The 18,809-nt window shown below is 29.1% G+C and overlaps 1 protein-coding gene across 1 annotated transcript in view; it reads left to right on the top strand.

Moving 5' to 3' along the window:
- Positions 1-18,809, top strand: part of LOC109609380 (polypeptide N-acetylgalactosaminyltransferase 2) — a 51,061-nt gene that overhangs the window by 344 nt on the left and 31,908 nt on the right. The window lies entirely within an intron of this gene.

The raw sequence follows: 18,809 nt of genomic DNA, 5'->3' as shown, positions 1-18,809 counted from the left end.
CCGGTTTTTGTTGGGTGAAATGAAATTGGCGGATGCGCCAGTAACACGTGAATTTATATTTAAGGAATTAACACAAATGAAAACTTTGTCTGGTACAAAGTTTTACAACTGAACTATTATAGTTGTATTATTCTGTAAAGCAAACTTTAAAGAAACTAATAGAATTTTTAACTTTAAACTACTCTAAGTACTTTTAGGCAGTTTTGACTCTTGAATAATTTCAAAACTTTAAAATATTATTTAAATTTCCATATTGCTTATTATTATTTATTAAATAAATATTACTCGTCAATAACGAAAGACAAAATCTTAAAAATTAGTATTTTAAATATTAACTTTTTCCCTTTTATAGAAGAATTATATTTAATATAAAGTTGTATTTAAACTTTACTTATTTTACCTAAAGCATCAATACGTTTATCTTTGAAACTGTATTAATAGGTATTAAAACATATTAAATGTACTTACATTGAAATAGTAATCTGATTTATTGTTTATATTGTTAGTTTGGAGTGCAGATTATCAATAAAAGATATTTCTAAATCTCGCTGCATATTTTATAATCCAGTTGTACAGATTATTTGCCAATAAATTCAATTATATTATTTTATATTACATCAAGTTTTAAACTTCATTAAAAAATATATGATTAAACTATAAAATAAATGTGAATAATTTGAATCGTTTTACTTTGTTATATTTATTTTAAATTTAATATAAATTTTTCTCAAATATTCAAACGTATTATTATTCATGAAAGAATTTATTGAATTAATTGTAAGGAATTTTGTCGGGACTAATAATCAATCTCAAGTTATTTATAGTACATTTTATTACTTATTACTAAATTTATACTATGTTATATAATTATATTATATACTTGTACTAGAAATTATTATTTTTGCAAAGATGTAACTCATTAAAAATTAAAAAAAAATATTAATTAACTTTTATCCAATAAATATACCAATAAATTTGCAATAAATTGACATTGATTAAATATATAACTGCAAAACATAGTTTTGAAAAAATATTTTTCTAAATCTTAATCGATGACGATAAGTTTAATGTCAAGGATTTAAATTAACTATTAAATTTATACACAACTATTTATTTTCTCACAAAACCGACTTTTTCCGCCCGGTTTGAAGATAAAAATGAAACTGAAACTGTCCTAGGTTAGTTTTGTTTGACCGTTTCGACAATTCTTAATCACTGTACTAACAAGACTTCTAAACTGTTCACACTATCGTTTTTTTAAGATTCTGTTTTACAATTATATTATACATCTAACTCGTGTTATAAAATGCAAAGTGACTCACTTCGGGAATATCAAATAAAACCCACTCATTCTATTTTTAATCTTTAATATTTATTTATCTCATTTAGGCCCAACGTATTGCGATAATTTTGCAATAAAATGATTAAACATATAATAAGAAAATATAGTTCACACAAAATAATTTTCTGAATATAAATCGTTTGCTATGATAATTTTAGTTAGGAAATGTCAAGGATCTTAAGTGATATTTTCGAAGATATTTAAATTCAGAACCATTAAATCTGTACATAATTAATTATTTTTCCACAAAACCAATTTATTAAATATAAAAACTGACACACATCGATTTTTCCAGTGAAATTTAAGGCGAAAAACGAAACTGAAACTGTCCTAGGTTAGTTTTATTTGACCGTTTAGACAACAATTGTTAATTACTACACAAACAAGATTTCTAATCTGTTCTTACCAGAAGCGTTTTTTTAACATGCGATTTTACAATTTTATTTTATATCTAACTCGTGTTATAAAATGAAAAGTGAATCATTTCGGGAAATTTTAATTTTAACTGTTACAACAATTTTAGAAGCATTTGTGAATTATAAAATCAAATAAAACATATGTATTTCGGCGATTTAACCTTCATATTTGACATACTTATTCTATTGTATATTTATTTAATACAACGACCTTGATAACTCATTTATCTTTCACGTGTTGCTTTTATTATATTTAATAAAATCTCATCTGTTTATTTAACAGATGACTTTTTAAGATTATTGTTGATATAAGCATTAATTATGTTAGTTTTGTTTTAATTTTGATTTTAAAATAATATGTTTGTTGTAAAATATTTGGTAATAATAAAAATGAAAGTATGTTTAAATATAACGTCCAGTTAAACAAATAAAATTAATTTAAAAATAAATTTAACTGTTTAATCAAAAATATTATATTCTTACTAGCCAAAACCAACATTATTAATTAATAAATTATACACAATTATAAACAAGTAAATAAATTAATCGGATTAATTAAAAATTTAATAATAAAAGCTTTATGGCGGCGTTATGTGGTAATGTGACCGGCATGAAAGTTGAATTTGATAAAAACACTTTCTTTTAATGAGTTTTACGAGTTACATTTACATTAATTTGGGTGCGCAATTAACCCAAAAAGGGAAAACGCGCTAATCTATATCGTTTGATGAGAAAGTGATTATTTTTAATTATATTCTGGCGGAGGTTTTTCGGACGGCTATTAATAAATGTTGTCTTTCACTATTGTCTTAATTGTACCATAAATTGCCAGTTAAGTGTCTAAAAATTTTCGAAGGAATTTGGCACAACAATAGACTAGTAATTTCTAAAGAAAAGAATGTTCTTAGTGACTGTTTACTTGAAATGTCATGGCAGAATTAATATTGTTATTTTTACAACGGTGACGCCAGATTACTTCTATAAACAAACCTATTTTCTTAAGTTAACGTTAGTAATTTTTTATCGGTGTAATATATTACTTGTTATGGCTTAGCATTTTCAGTTTTATAACTTTTCTGTTCTTTACGACTATAAAACATTAAAAATTAAAAAAATACTTGTAGGCTGTTGCTCAGGTCTTTTACGTCTTCTTATAATATATTTATTGATGTCATCTTAAGAACTTGAGTACAAATTTTATGTGATTTTCAATGCTTCATATTTTCGTAGTAAACTTGTTATCACATCTCGTAAAAATGTAAAGCTTTCTCCCCTAATTTATGGTGTACATTAAAGACGGTTCTTGCATTGCATTACTTATTACAAAAGAACGAAAGTAAATCTGACCGAATTCTCGACATAAAAATACTCTTATTAAAGTTCATTTTTATTTTCTAAGATAACCAGTTCGTGTTCTATGACCGGTGATTAAAATCTGTTGCGGAAAACCCACTTATGCAAACCAGCATGTTCTATTCCGAATGGTCCGGTGCCCGAAACAATTGTAGCCGTGGATCGAACTACATTTACGGTGGCAGAGAAAAACAAAAACCAATCGTACCGTGATGTAATTTTCGCAAAGAAATTATTGCCCGCAAAAATACCGAAGCGGAAAAGAAAGTGGTAAAATTCTGCGGGTTATTATTATCTGTTTTAAAAACGAAGGTTTTTTAATGATCGGATCCGTAGCAGTTCAATTGGACTTTCTTTGTTGTTAGCTTTTTTAGCACATTAAACTGGACGTTTTCAATATAGAAAGAGCATTTAAGCTGCCGTAGGCTGTTTTAAAAATGCCACATTTAAGAGAACTTTCTGTTTCACGGCGGAATCCTCAGGTGAATGAATGTGAAGGTCGTCGACAAGATTGAATTTAGAACGAGTGTTACGCAAAATGTGACTCAAGAATATTAGATTTCGCATTTAAATTAACACGAATGGAAAGGTCCAATGAATCTTCTCTTTGTTCTATGCTGGGGTTTTGAATAAATTTATGCCGGAGGTTAATCTAGTACAAATACTTTGTAGATTTATATCAATAAGTATATTTTATGTCAATTTTTAACTAATTGTATTAATTAGGTAAAGAATTACATGGGAGAAAACAAATGATTATTATTAATGACCTGGTCCAGTTAATATTCTGTGAAAAGTTACAGAACACGCAAAGCTAGTAAATTAAAGGTTCTGCAACTCCAGGAAATTTGTGTCCCAGCGGTAGTCTGACTATTTTTACTGTTCAATTTTACCAATTGGATTTATTTTTAGTTCAGTCTAAAAATTACTTCGGTATAAAGTTGTAGAAGACCCGAAGCAACTTTAAAAGGTCTAAAACAAAAGCAAAAATGCAATTAGAACGTTTTGCAATTATAAAGTCCCTCAGTTCTGTTTTTTCCTTTTTTTTTTCTTTTAATTAATTGGCAACCAGGAAAAGCGTATTATTAGATATTCAAAATTATAACTTAGCTAACAAGTTTAGTGTTTTGCCCGAGATTAAAATACTCTGCCCAACAATTCAAACAGTTTAGCATAATCAAGCCAGGAAGTTGACAGAATAAAATAAAAAATCAACAGCGCAAAATTTGCAGGGTTATTTTTCATATTTTTAATTTACTTTTTATAAAAAAAATGTTTGAACTCTACTAAAAAATAAAATTTCATTGTTTCATTCGCTGCATTAAAACAAAACCTGAATGTGACACTATAGTATAGAACTACATTTTTACAACGATTTTTTTTTTAAATTTTTAAATTCCAGCTCACCATTTATACTCCCTTTTATACTATTTAACTTCATTTAGGTACATGCCAATTAAAACTCAATCAAAAGCAATTGGTTTATTCCTGCGTTAATATTATTAACAATAGCAACACAGGTTACAATATAGGTTTAATATTTATTAATGCATTGTTATTAAACGTAATTTCGTGTTGTGTTGGCTTTTACGCTAATTAGATTAGAAATACGGGCGTTGTTTATCATGGGATCAATAATTATCCGGTGATGAAGTGTTCATTAATTTATTTACTAGGACAACACACAAAAAATATTCTATTTTTTGTCTCTAATTAATTATTAATTTATTTATACACCAGATTTTCTGCTTCTATATTAATTTAAAAATATTTTTATGCTAATTAGCATATGTATGAATCAAAATTTATAATTAATTATTTATTTTAATTTTACAATAAAGGAAATTACATCAGTTACTATTAATAATTAGATAATATTATATTATATATCATTTTGTATTTTTGTAATAAAAAATTATTTCTATAATAATTATGAAAAAAAGCAATTTTTTAATTTACATTTGGGGTACTACGTTTCTTTACGGAGAAAAATTAATATTTAAATATATTTGCATAATAGTTGTACATCAAATTTCATTAAAAAGTCATTAAAAGTTTTTTTATCTCAAAATTTAAGACGTTTAGGTCATACTTTCATATTAAATATATTTTTTACAGTTGTTTTCTAATTTATCATATGGGAAATAAAATTTTAATATAATGAAAAGTGAATCTTGGCCAATTTAATCTAAATTCAATGGATTAAACACATGTGAAAAAACTAATTCACAAAATAATCATTAACATAAAACACTTTCATTGCCGAATTAATTCTGACCGACACGCCTCCATCTTTCACTTATTTCGTCGAATACGTTACAGATAATTATCAACGAGCATAAAATACCGGAACAGTTCTTCCTAGTTGGTTTCTTTTTCTGTTGAAATTATAACTGGGTTAGTGGATGTGAGACTTCATTATCAGCCTCGTAATTGTATCCGAGACGGATTCCCACTTGCGTTTATATAAATGCAGGGCACTCAAACACTAATTGCACACTTAAAAAGAATAATAACGACACGAATTTTACAGGAGTTTTGCAATCATTAAATATTTGTTACTTTAATTGTAAGCCACTTGAATATTTCACGTTACATAAGTACAGTTAGTTAGAAAATGCAGGATTGGTACAAAAGCATCGATTCTCGAGTTATTGAAGATCCAACATGGTGTAATGTCGATTGTACAATTTTTAGGTAATAATTCAGTTTGATGGATCATATTTCTATTGCATTTTGTTTGCGTTTGTGCCAGATGCATTATCGCTACCCGGTCATACAATAATTCACCATTTAGAAAGTACGGACTATGACATTTCTTTCACTTTGGTGCGCAACTTATTGCCTCATACACACAAAAACCAACAATTGATGGTGCTTTTTCACAAACAATTTATTTATTGTTCACGGACCAGTTTCCCATTATTAGACTTATGAGAAATTAACCGTGTAGATTTTATATAATCTGGAAATGAACTTATGGATGTGCGAGGGCTTTGTGTTCGACTGGTTCGCATAGTAATCATTGTTTAACAAGAGGAAGCTCCTTATTTATTGCCGGTTCCGTGAAAGATACGTCCGAATAATTAGATTTATTCGACGAACCAAATTAATTTAATTTCTTGCCTTGCTAATTTTTTTTCCGTGGGAGTTATCCGTTACTTTCCTTTATTGTCCCGAATTTCCTTCAGATTCTTATCTGAACCGATTGTTAAGCCATTTTAGAAAATTTTTATTCGGTTCAGTTTTATATTCTTTTACAGTTCTTTTGTATAATTAAAAAATTCGGACTGCTTAAGTAGATAACAAACGATACATTTTTTGATTAATTCCTATAAACATTAAAATCTTGTACAAACTTTCTAGAAGATAACAGTTATGTTTATAAAAAATGTTTATCACAAAATTGGACGAATTAAGAATAATATAAACAAATATATATTTTTTTATAAATTCGCTTAGATATTAAAATCTTATGCGAACTAATTTTCTAAAACAGAATAGTGATAATTATTTCAATCAATTGTTAAGTTATATAAAAAAATTTTATAATAAATTTGGGATGAATTAAAGATAATATAAGCAACAAATAATAATAATTTATTTAACTAATTCCCATAAATATTAAAATTTTGTGTAAACGAACTAATTTTCTGAAATAGAACAGTGATAATTACCTCAACTAAAAGTACTTTTAAAAAATTTTTATTTGGTTAATATTTGTATTCTTTTAGATTTGTCCTTCTGTTGTATATTGAGAATATAAAAAATGTTTAAATTGGGACTAATTAAGGACAGTGTAAGCAACAAATAATATTTTTTTATTAATTCCCATAAAAATTAAAATCTTCTGCGAACGAACTAATTTTCTAAAACAGAATAGTGATAATTATCTTAATCAATTGTTAAGTTTTTTGAAAAAATTGTTATTTGGTTAATATTGGTTTTTTCCATTCTGTTGAACAAATAATATTTTTTTTAGCTAATTCCCATAAATCTTATGCAAACGAACTAATTTTCTGAAATAGAACAGTAATAATTATCTCAACCAATTATTAAGTACTTTTAAAAAATTTTTATTTGGTTAATATTTGTATTCTTTTAGATTTTTCCTTCTGTTGTATACTGAAAATATAAAAGATGTTTATCATTAAAGTGGGATTAATTAAGGATAGCGATAAATAATAATAATAATATTTTTTATTATAATAAATATTAAAATATTTTGCGAACGAACTAATTTTCTATGTTATTTGGTCAATATTTGTATTTTTTCTTCTGTTTAACACTGATAATATAAAGAATGTTATAACAGATTTGAATCGAATTAAGGATAATATAAGTAACAAATAATAATAATTTTTTTAACTAATTCCCATAAATATTAAAATCTTGTGCAAACGAACTAATTTTCTGAAATAGAACTGAGATAATTAACTCAACCAATTAAGTATTTTTAATTTTAATATTTGTATTTTTTTAGATTTTTCCTTCTGTTGTATACTGGAAATATAAAAAAAAATTATGATTAAAGTGGGACTAATTAAGGATAGCAACAAATAATAATATTTTTATTAATTCCTATAAATATTAAAATATAGTGTGAACAAACTAATGTTCTAAAATAGAATAATCATAATTATTTCTGCTAATTGTCCTTTTAAAAAATTCTTATTTGTTTAATATTTGTATTTTTATAGATTTTTCCTTCTAAATAAATATTGAGAATACATTATCATAAAATTGGTACTAATTAAGGACAATATAAACAACAAATAATGTATTTTTTAAGTAATTCCTATAAATATTAAAATTTTGTGTGAACGAACTAATTTCCTAAAACATAATAGTGATAATTGTCTCAACCGATTAAAAAATTGTTATTTGAGTAACATTTGTATTCTTTTAGATTTTTCTTTCTGTTGAACACTGAGAATATAAAGAATATTAATAAATTTGAGACTAATTAAGGACAATTTAAGCAAGAAATAATATATTTTTTTGACTATTAGATAATACATATTAAAACTCTTATACGTGTGGACTAATTTTCTAAAATATAGTGATAATTGTTTCAACCAATTGTTAAGTTTTTTTTAAAAAAATTATTTGGTTAATATTTTTATTCTTTTAGATTTTACTTTTTGTTGAATACTGAGAATACAGAAAATGTTTATCATTATATTGGGACTAATTAAGGACAATGTGAGCAATAAATAATACTTTTTTTTATATAATGTACCATAAATATGAAAGTCTAGTGCAGACGAAGTAATTTCTTAAAATAGAACAGTCATAATTATCTTGATGTATCAATTCTATCAAAAAATGTTATTAAAGTGGTTAAGATTTGTATTGTTTTATCTTTTTCCTTCTGTTGAAATCAAGGAATATAAAAAATTTCACAAATTCGTAATAATAAATTTTATGAACAAATCACATAAAACATTGAAATCCTGTTCAATGAACTAATTTTCTAAAACAGAACATTGATAAAAACGATACAAACAAGAGAAGAAGAATTCTCTTCGCTCTAATTAATTAATAACTCCCAATGAAAATTACACATCTCATCGCGTCACAAACGCCATAACTCAGCACGCGAACCGAAAACACATGCATCCATTTTGTTAAGTCTAATAAATCTCGATGCGATCCAGTTTCTGGGACAAAGTGTGATCGGTCTTCGTTACGCGTCTCTCGCATTTCAACGGGTTAATGTTCAAAACGAACCGTAAATAACCTTCTCTAGTTACGTGACGTCAAACCCACCCCAGTGTCTTAATACGGTCCCACACACGACCAATCTGGGGGAAAAAATGAGATTTGAACTTTAAGTGACGACACACATTCACATAAATTATAGTTTATTAAAATTATCTTCAGCTGACGACGTAAATGTAAAAGTATCCTGTCGGAATAATTTATTAATTAATGTAAATTGTTCTTCTTATAATTCTTATTGTCTATTAAATAACCGTTAGTAATTATGCTGATTTATTTATTAATTATTGAGATCAATTTACTTCTAATGTTTGTCTCCACTTAAAACAGATTAATTCTAAACCAGATGTTGGAAAGCACTCCACATTATGTCACCGCACTGCATTGTCATTTTGTTGTAGACAAAACCGTTGCAGCATTCCTAATCAAAATCAAATTCCGAAGTGATTCATTAAAAAGTCTGTTATTATTCAAATGAAGAAAGTTTCATTCGCGTCACATAAACAGGAATTGTATTGCAACAACCTTGAAACACGGATTATTTAATATAGTTAATTTTAGATTATCTTACGGTCTTTTGTAACAACTAGGACAAAAACCTCATCAATTCTAATTGCTAATTGAATTATTAGTTCTCACTTTCCCAGTGTTGTTATTATCTTCTTGTATAAATTACGTGATACAACATGAAGTGTTGGCAGTTAAAATTATTGGCGTTATAAATTAGCAGCTCCCGGTAATCTGCTGAAAATTACATTTTTATTTGAAAAATTCAACTTTCCAACGGGATTAAAAAATTGGCTATTCTCGTTGTTGGCATTTTTAATTAGTGCCTTTGGACGAGGATTTCCCTGTCTTTAATTAACACATAAACGGAAATATAATGTGTTGGACGTTGGTGTAGAAACTGTTACATTAAACGGTTTTGTTGATTTTAATCATCAAACTAATTGGGAACATTAACGAGCCACTTTGCCCGAATTTACTGGGTTCGAGGGACCCCGAAATGATTAATAGATTACTTTGAATGTTAAATTTATTGCTGTTAAAACAGTACTTTACTCTTTAAGATTTGAAACTATTAAAACATATGTACAAGGATTTTTTGTTTGATAAAATTGTGGTAATGTAAAAAATCCAAAGCAGTAAATAAAGAGAAACATTAAATTATACAAAACTGATTTAATAAAATGAAGTGAAACTCCCGCAAAACTCCACAGCCAGTGTAACTAGAAAAAAGTTTGTCGGTTTGCAACAAACCGAAAGTAAAGCAGAAACAGTCTCGTCCCGAACTCGGAATTCCCGGGAGTGGGAAGGAAAACAAACGCATTTATAAGTACTTATCAGTTCGTTTCCTGGAACTTTTTCCCTCCTTTTATTTTTTTTTATGCCGAGCGTTAAGTGCACACAGTTGAAGCCGCGGCGGCATTAAATTTAAACTAAGTGAAGATGTAAGGGCTGCTCTAAATTTATACCGTCTCTGGATAATTTAGTGGAGGTGGTGTAACTGCATAAATTTCTTATCTGGACGCCCTTAAAAACTCCACGGCTGACGTGTTTACCTTGCCGGTCGGATGTGTGGAAGTAATATTGTCTGCGGTGTGTTCAGGCTGATATTTATAGACAACAAACTTTCGACGAGTTTCTTGCCACTTTATTGTATTGGGCTATTAAATTTATCAAAGTGGAAGCACTTTCCCGCTTTTTATCCACCGCAATTACACAAAAACGTTTTTTTAGAATCCGCATTATCTGGTGACAAAAAAAAATGGACGCGATGAATCATTTTAAAGACGTGGGGTCGCCACTGATGTAAGCTATTTATCAACGAAAAGCCAATACGAATCCGGATATTCTGCATGAATTCCAAAAATGGTTATCTCATAAAGTCGAAGGTAAATCACTGAACTGGTGACAGCGTAATTCCGAACGTCCGCAACTTCTATTTTCCGTTTGGTCTGATAAAAATTTCAGTGTTGTGCCGTCAATTGAAAGGAGATTAAGTTCCAGACAAAAACCTATTTTTAACATTGAAATTCTTACGTCGTACGATATTGGCTGTTAGGAAAACTATTTCCTGAAGGTGGCAAATGCATTATGGTCGCAGGTGCGTTAAGAACACGGCCTCGGTGATAAAACTGACTTTTAAATCGTTCTGATCAGTTTAAATATTTATCTGGCGCTGTTTATTTTCGCCGTTCCATCCCACGTTTTCGGTATTTTCCGACCACAAATGGAAATGTTGTGCAAACGTCGCTTCTGAAAATATTTACTTCAATTGTGTTTGTAAAACGTGTGTGAGATTTAATGTCGAGGCTAATTCGACATTATAAAAGTTCCAAATGATACCAAATTTATAATAGACCAGAACGAAATCTACATATTCGGTCAAGTCCAATTAAAATGCGACAACACGTGCGCAATTTTAGTTCACGGGATTCAAAGAACGTGAAATGAAACTATGTAAAGTGCTAATAAATATGTAGCAGTTGTTGAAGTAAATTGTTCGGCTGTCAGTGTGACCTACTAACACCACGAAATTACTGAATCTGATCAAAAAATGTTAAAAAAATACTAACATTCAGTAAAAGGAAGTAGTTTGAATAAAATATATCCAAATTTTGTATGTTTCTTTACAATTAAAGTGTGACTTTTACTGAAAGCACCAAAACAACTTCGTTATCTCAAAAGGAATGTTGTATGTATATTTCTATATTTTTGAATTGCAAATAAAATTCTGAGATCATGCTTTTAGTGAATTCTTTTTTGTTAAAACTATCAAATATGTACCATATTTATCTATAACATTTTTGTTATTAGATTTTGAAGGGGTGGTGTTAAAATTTTTAAAATTTTCATATATTGTTTAAAAGATTTTCTAATAGTTTTTTTGAAATTTAAAAAAACCATAACAAATTAGGTGAATTTGAAGCGTGCATTCCAATTTCTAATGAATTATTTTCTGTCTCCATTTATACAAGTTTTTAATAAAGAATGTAAAATATTTAATGATGTAATAGTATGGACCAAAATAAGCTGATAAGTCCTAATAAATTTAAAATATATGGCTGTTGTTAGGGATGTATGTTAAAAGTAGGGTTGATAGAGCTTATCTATCACTAGTTTCCTTCCAAATTTTGCGGGATACTTCTTCAATGAACAATAGTGTTATTCGAAACGTCAAGATTTGTATCTACTCTTAGAACAGAAGAAAAATTTTCAGCACGAATGGAGCAAATGTTTTCCACGTTAAAAGTTATTGCTCCTCTTCTTTGGAGAATCCTTCATTAAGAGCTGTCTTATCTGTGTTATGTACAATGAATACAAGCCTGAAATCCATTTTTCAATACTGCATAATTGAATCTGGACATCAGGAACATTTGGTTGGATATAATAGGCTACAGATTTCTAAGCTCTGTTGTTTTACCCAACCGATTAACATTAATATGTAGTTCCAGCATGATGATACTCTTCATTAGTCCATTTGGATTAAGTCTAATTATCAAAATTAAAACAGTTTTGATACAGTGTTATTTTTTAAAAACTTCGCACTGATAATTGACAAAGGCACTTCCGCTTAACACATAGTTGATTACAGTTCAACCCCCAGCTACAGACAGACGAAAACCCCTTACCAGAAGATTTATGGAAGCGAACATAAAGCGCGAAACTGTGCTCAACCTCAGCCAAATCCAACGCCGCAATCTCTGACATCTCACTTAATTACGAATAGAGAGACGCGGTGCGTTAATGCACAAGCTCACACCGTTTCAATACCGCCAACGAAAATTGTTTATTCGGATGCTGTCACGTGAAACAATATTGTTTCTTGTGCACGCGACCATATGTGACTTGATAAGGGTGCGCTTTGTTCCCGACGCAACGACAAAAAGCGATTTTCACTCGAAAACAACTCGCAGTGTGCACGGCAAAAGTGATTTTTGATACCGGGATGCTTTTTGTTATTTTGATGTTTGTCCTTTGTCAATTGTCCTGCGATGCAGCCAGACTGTTTTGCTCATTCACAATATGAATCCATGTCAATAAAAAGCACGCCGTGTCTATAGTAAAAACACGGGACTCCAATTAAAATTGGTTACGGCCAAAACGGGCTCCATAAAATTTACTTTTGAATAAAATAAAAAATCAACAATAAATTCGCCTCTAGTAAAACCCGAACGAACTTACTACTTTACCACATAGAAATAGAATATATTTTAAAGCCACAAAAATATTTATATCTGATTGCCTCGCCCGGGATTTACTGAACCGCTAACGCGGATTTGCCGGATTACTTCTTTGTCATTGAATCTAAAGCGTTTCCCAAGGACGGAGCTTATAATGTTTGGTGACCCATTTTACAAATGAAGCCTACCTGAAATATTTAAGATGCTGCACCTGTTCATTTTCACACTCTTAATTCAAATGTAGCTGCTACAGCAGAGATTAACAACTGCTTTGTTATGAGCACAGAGCTCCCAGTAATAAACTTTCAGGCATTTTTGACGTGCAACAACAAAAACAAACATTCCCCATAGCGTACGGAATTAAAGGGAAAATCAAATTACTTAACTAACAATAGATGAAGAGAGATTCAGTGTTAACTGAAGGAATATTTGGAGCAAGAATTTCAGTTAATTAAGGTGCTTAAACTATTTGCACTACTGATTGAAATTTCAGCGTTCTATAACTAGTGAGATTATACGCGTTTCATGTGGAAATTAAACCTCTTTGATATTCACTTCACTATACCGAAACGCACGTGCTTCAGTTTATTATTTTACAAGTTTTAACAATGTAACATAATATAAAATTAACAGTTGGTTGGTAACTATAACCATTATATGGTTTCAAGTGTAGCTTTAGGCCAAACGAACACACAGTAAATAATTTAATATTGTAAATATACTATTTTCAGAAGTGTGCGGTTTCGTGGTTTGCAACGTTTGGATGCAGCACAAAATTTTCAATTTAACCTTAATTGTTCACATAATTTCATTTCTGCATCAATTCAGTTGTGTGTGTAATAACGGTAATATTGATCTTTAATCAGCGTCCACAGTTAAATAATCAGATGAAGCAACGCTTATTGAATTAAAAAATTAATTAAGACTCTTGCAAAGAACAGTGACTGTTGGCAACATGTTGTGGAAACTTATGGTTACTTTCAAGAGAAATAAAAACCTCCTGATTATTTTCTTTTATACCAAAACTTGAAACAATAAACGGACTTTAATTGTACTGTTCTAATAGGGACTGAATGCAACGAGATGAAAATTCGTGCATTTAAGGCAAACAACTGCCGTTATTAAAGACTTAAATCTTGCAAAATTTTACTACAATGATTTAAAGCAACATTCATCCAGATTCCGCTTCAACTGTCTTGTTTTATAGTTCTAAAATCGTCGAAAGTCGCGACAGAACAAAACATAATGAGACAATTTTGCCTCGTTTTATATTGAAATTTTTAAACTTAACACAGGTATAAAAATTTGCACTGAACTACTTGAGAACATAAAAGTCATTTACGTGCAAATGTGATTTAAACCTTTAAAATTTAAGCCATTTACAAGAAAAATATGTAGCTACATTGTGATTTAACTTCTAAATGAAACAACGAACCCCCATAAAGTAATAAATCCACAGCACTAGTTAGTTGTTAAGTGCCATACTATAAAATACCGTAAAGATATGTTAACATAATCTGTATACAAAGAAAGAGGTCAAGTTGTTCTTTTATTAAAACCATCTTTGAGCCAACGTTATACCTCTTTTATGTCATTTTGTCCGGCAACAACCATTCATCCTCGTTAATACAAAAACCGGCGGCAACTTCCTCGAGCTTCTGTTTATATGTGCCCCTTATATCATGTAATATACCATAAGGGATCCGTATCCTCCTTTATTTATATCGTTAAGGATCATGTACGGAAAACAAATTCCCAAAAAAAAAAGGGGATAATCATTTTACTGTTTGTGTGTACGAACTTTAGATAATGTATGGCGCCCACTAATCCCCAATAATTTGTTTCAGGTATGATCCGGTGACCAAATAAATTCGGGTGCGGTTGGTCGAGAAATTTTCAAATAATTCTGTTAATCCCGTTCCGCAAACCGATAATTTGGTAGCCAGCAATTTCGAATCCATCGGCAAAAAAGCTAGCACTGGGAAATTACATTTGTGAACCGCAACCCGCTTTTTAAATGAATACGCAAAAGGGACAGCCAGAGCAAAATAAAAAATTAATCACAATGCAAGATTAAATTTTCGCAGGCAATTTCGTGAATTCTCTGCGGGGATAACGCCGACTGGAATTAATTTATTTAATTAGCCGTTCGAAAAATGATTTTGTTTTCGGTTTCCGAAGCTTTTATTATTATTAATGCAGTTCAAGAAGGTTTTTGTTTTATTTTCGTTGACGGAGAAAATAAAATTAAATTACCCACTAAGCAAAAGCCAAAGTTACGACTCCCCCGTCATAATTAAAAAACTAATTATCCCAGTAATTAAGAGATTGTTAGTTGTATTGCGGGCGTTTTACAAGCTTATTCAACTTGGGTTCAGTACGATTCGATTGGCATTTATCATCCCTAATTAACCGTTCCTTCGACGATCATAAAACTCTTTAGAATTTGATGTTAATATGCCAGCCATGCTGCCAAGTGAAGCTGAACCTTTCTGTATGATCGTAATACCTGAACACAATACGAAAACCAGAGATCGGATGTCTTGGGAATAAATTCTGAAGGGTTTCTTTTAATCGATCGAAGAAGGATTGCGGGGATTATCTGGTTTTGTAACTTTTAGCTTGTTAGGCTAAAGTTTAAGCGCATAAATCTAGTAAACGAGGAATAGTGGCTAAAACTAAAAATTAATCTAAACAAAACATACATTTGATTTCACACCGAATTAAACTTTGGCAAACATTGTAAGTTAAAGAACATAGAAACTAGTTAAACCGTTTAATCAGATTAGACCACGTGATTTAGAAAGTACAGTAGCCATATATCAAAAACCAATCTAATTTTCTATGAGAAATTCAAACCCAGAATCGGGTTCATCTGCATTATTTATTCGGGCCGGTTTGAATAATATTATTTTCGAGTTTTGGTCGCACGTGATATCGAATAGTAATTTCAGATAATAACATGTTCTTTCATTTAATTTCGTTACTTTCTTACCGTTGTTAAATTATAGTATGGGTATTCAGACACTATAACATTAGTGAATTAAAGAAACATTCTATTAATCAATATTGATTTGTTTCGTTTTAAACTGTCAAAGACACGATAGTTTTATTTCCTTAATACAGAAAATAATACTACCCAAACTTGTGATTAATTTAAAATTTAATTAAAAAGCTTTCTGATGAACTAACTTTACTAAGTTGACTTGGCGTATTTGTAACGGAAAGTTAATATTGGCCTGACAGGAACACTAGGATAATTACTAAATAGTGAACTTCTTTCATTAATAAAATTATAATGTCGGTATGTAATGCATATTCATGATATAAATCTATATAATTGAAAAATATAATTAATTAACAATTATAACATATAAAAAGAAATTATTTATTATTTTCATTTCTGTTTTTTTTCTTTTTGTGATGTTTTAATTTGCATATTTCCTTGACGATTTTAAGATTTTAATTATTTTATCATGAATTAATAATCTCATTACAGTTGCAAATTAAAGCAAATGACATATTTATTATTTGCTTTAATCGTTTTTAAAAACATAATGTAAACTGTACCAATGTACAGAATATACAGAATACAGAATTTTTCTTCTTCCTCCTGTTGGCAAATCCCTGTTACTACCTGACTAATTAATAATTTTAAGAATATGGGAGATGAAAATATGTATAACTGAAAAATTTGGATGATTTATATTTACATTAAAATATTTTAATCATTGATTAATTCTCTCATTACAATTGCTGATATATTTATCATTTGATTTAATATTTTTTAAATACATATTGAACAGACAACCACTAATTACGTAAAATAATCAAAGGATGGAGATTAAAAAGGCTTTATTAACTTCTTTCACTTGATTTATATCTGTAAATTGATCTGGAATATGGAATACAAAATTTTCCTTCTTCCTCCAGGTGACAAATTCCTGTCACTGCCTGACTAATAATTTTAAGAATGTTGGAGGGTTAGATGAAAATATGTGTTTTAATTATATTCTTTCTTTGGGATAACTGAAAAATTTGGGTGATTCATATTTACACTAAAATTTTTTAATCATTAATTAATACTCCCTTTACAGTTCCTGATACATATTAAACAGACAACCCCAAATGACGTAAAGTATTGTAAGGGTGGACATTAAAAAGACATTATTAACTTCTTTTATTAGCTTTTTCATTATTATATTTATATGTTATACTGGACTCGAGTGCATCTGTAAATTGGTCTAAAATATGGAATATAGAGTTTTTCTTCTTCCTCTAGCTAACAAGTCTCTGACTGACTGGCTGACTAATAATTTTAAAAAGTTAGATAGTTAGATGAAAATATGTATTTTAATTATCTTCTTGCTTTGTGATAATTGAAAAATTTAGATGATTTATATCTACACTAAAATGGAAAAGACTTTTTTCGACATTTTCAAAAATATTTTGTGTACATATATTATGGCCATACTAATTGATAATGCCCTAAAAATATGGTGTATTTCAACATTCTTTATCTTGATCACAGATTGGTCCTCCCATTTCAGTTGTAATCATTAATTACAGTTGCTGATATATTTGTCATTTCTTTTAATCGTTTTTAAATACATTTTAAACCTACGACTTCAAATGTGATATGATCAATATATGATGTTTCTGCTTCCTTCAGATGACTATCACTGACTAAGGAATTATTTTAATTATGTTGGAGAGCTATATGAAAATAAGTATTTATTGTAATTTCCTTCTAAAATTTTGTGATGATGTGAACATTTTGATTAATTTATATTTACGCTAAAATTAAAAAAGACATTTTTTGATGTTTTTAAAAATTTATATGCCTTACAAATACACATTTTGCGGCTTTAAAAATGACCAAAAAGGCACCATACTAATTGATAATTGCCAAAAAAATCGTGTATTCCAGCGTCATTTCGTGGTTACTCACCAAAAGTGTTTAGTCAAAACGCTGACGCAATTTGTATCTGTTTTGTACCCGCCATAAATCCCCAAGTATTGTTGTCATTCCATTTTAATTTAAATCAAGCCTAGTGCGACATTAAATTTATTTCAGCGCAGTTTTTCCGGCCTGTTGACAAATGTACACGAACGTAAAACAATATAAATCAAATTAAATAGTGATTTTTGGCGTGTTTCGCGTACTATTAAGCTTGAATCGGGCGAAAATGAACTAGGCGTTATTGAAAATTTTTCTGGTCATCAGATTGCATTGTGTTCATATTATACAATTACGGTTTCATTACACGCTTTTAACGTCCATAAAACACATTTTTTTTAATCAACTTAATGGTATTTTATGAAATCAATTCGCAACAGCTTTGTCATAAAACCGGCGCATCTTGAAAGATAATCCTGCTCATAAATTCTGTGCCATAAAATAAATATTTTGAAATTTCATTTGATACGGGTTATTTGTATCCAATTTTATAAACCATTAGAAAATAATATCTATTTGTTAATCCTCGTAAAATTCATATCGATTTTTAATTTTCACCGCAATTGTTAAAATATACTCGTGGCATTTCTATTGTATAGTCGGTGAGCAAAATATTTAAAGTTCAAACAAAGGGTGAAATATAATTCACGTCAATCCTCTTAACATTTGTAACGGTACCTCGTCTACAAAGGTTAATATTTACCGTCCAGCAAATTACATTCACTCACATCACCCATTAAATTATTTATCACAAGTTAATTTACAAAAACAAACATTTTCTACCGCAACGCTAAATTAGGAATAAGTCATTGTTGATTTGTTAATGG

This window comes from Aethina tumida, chromosome 7 (assembly GCF_024364675.1).
Source record: "Aethina tumida isolate Nest 87 chromosome 7, icAetTumi1.1, whole genome shotgun sequence".
In the NCBI taxonomy this organism is placed as follows: Eukaryota; Metazoa; Arthropoda; class Insecta; order Coleoptera; family Nitidulidae; genus Aethina; species Aethina tumida.
Note: the sequence above shows the minus strand (reverse complement) of the source record. Positions and strands in the feature narration are given on the sequence as shown.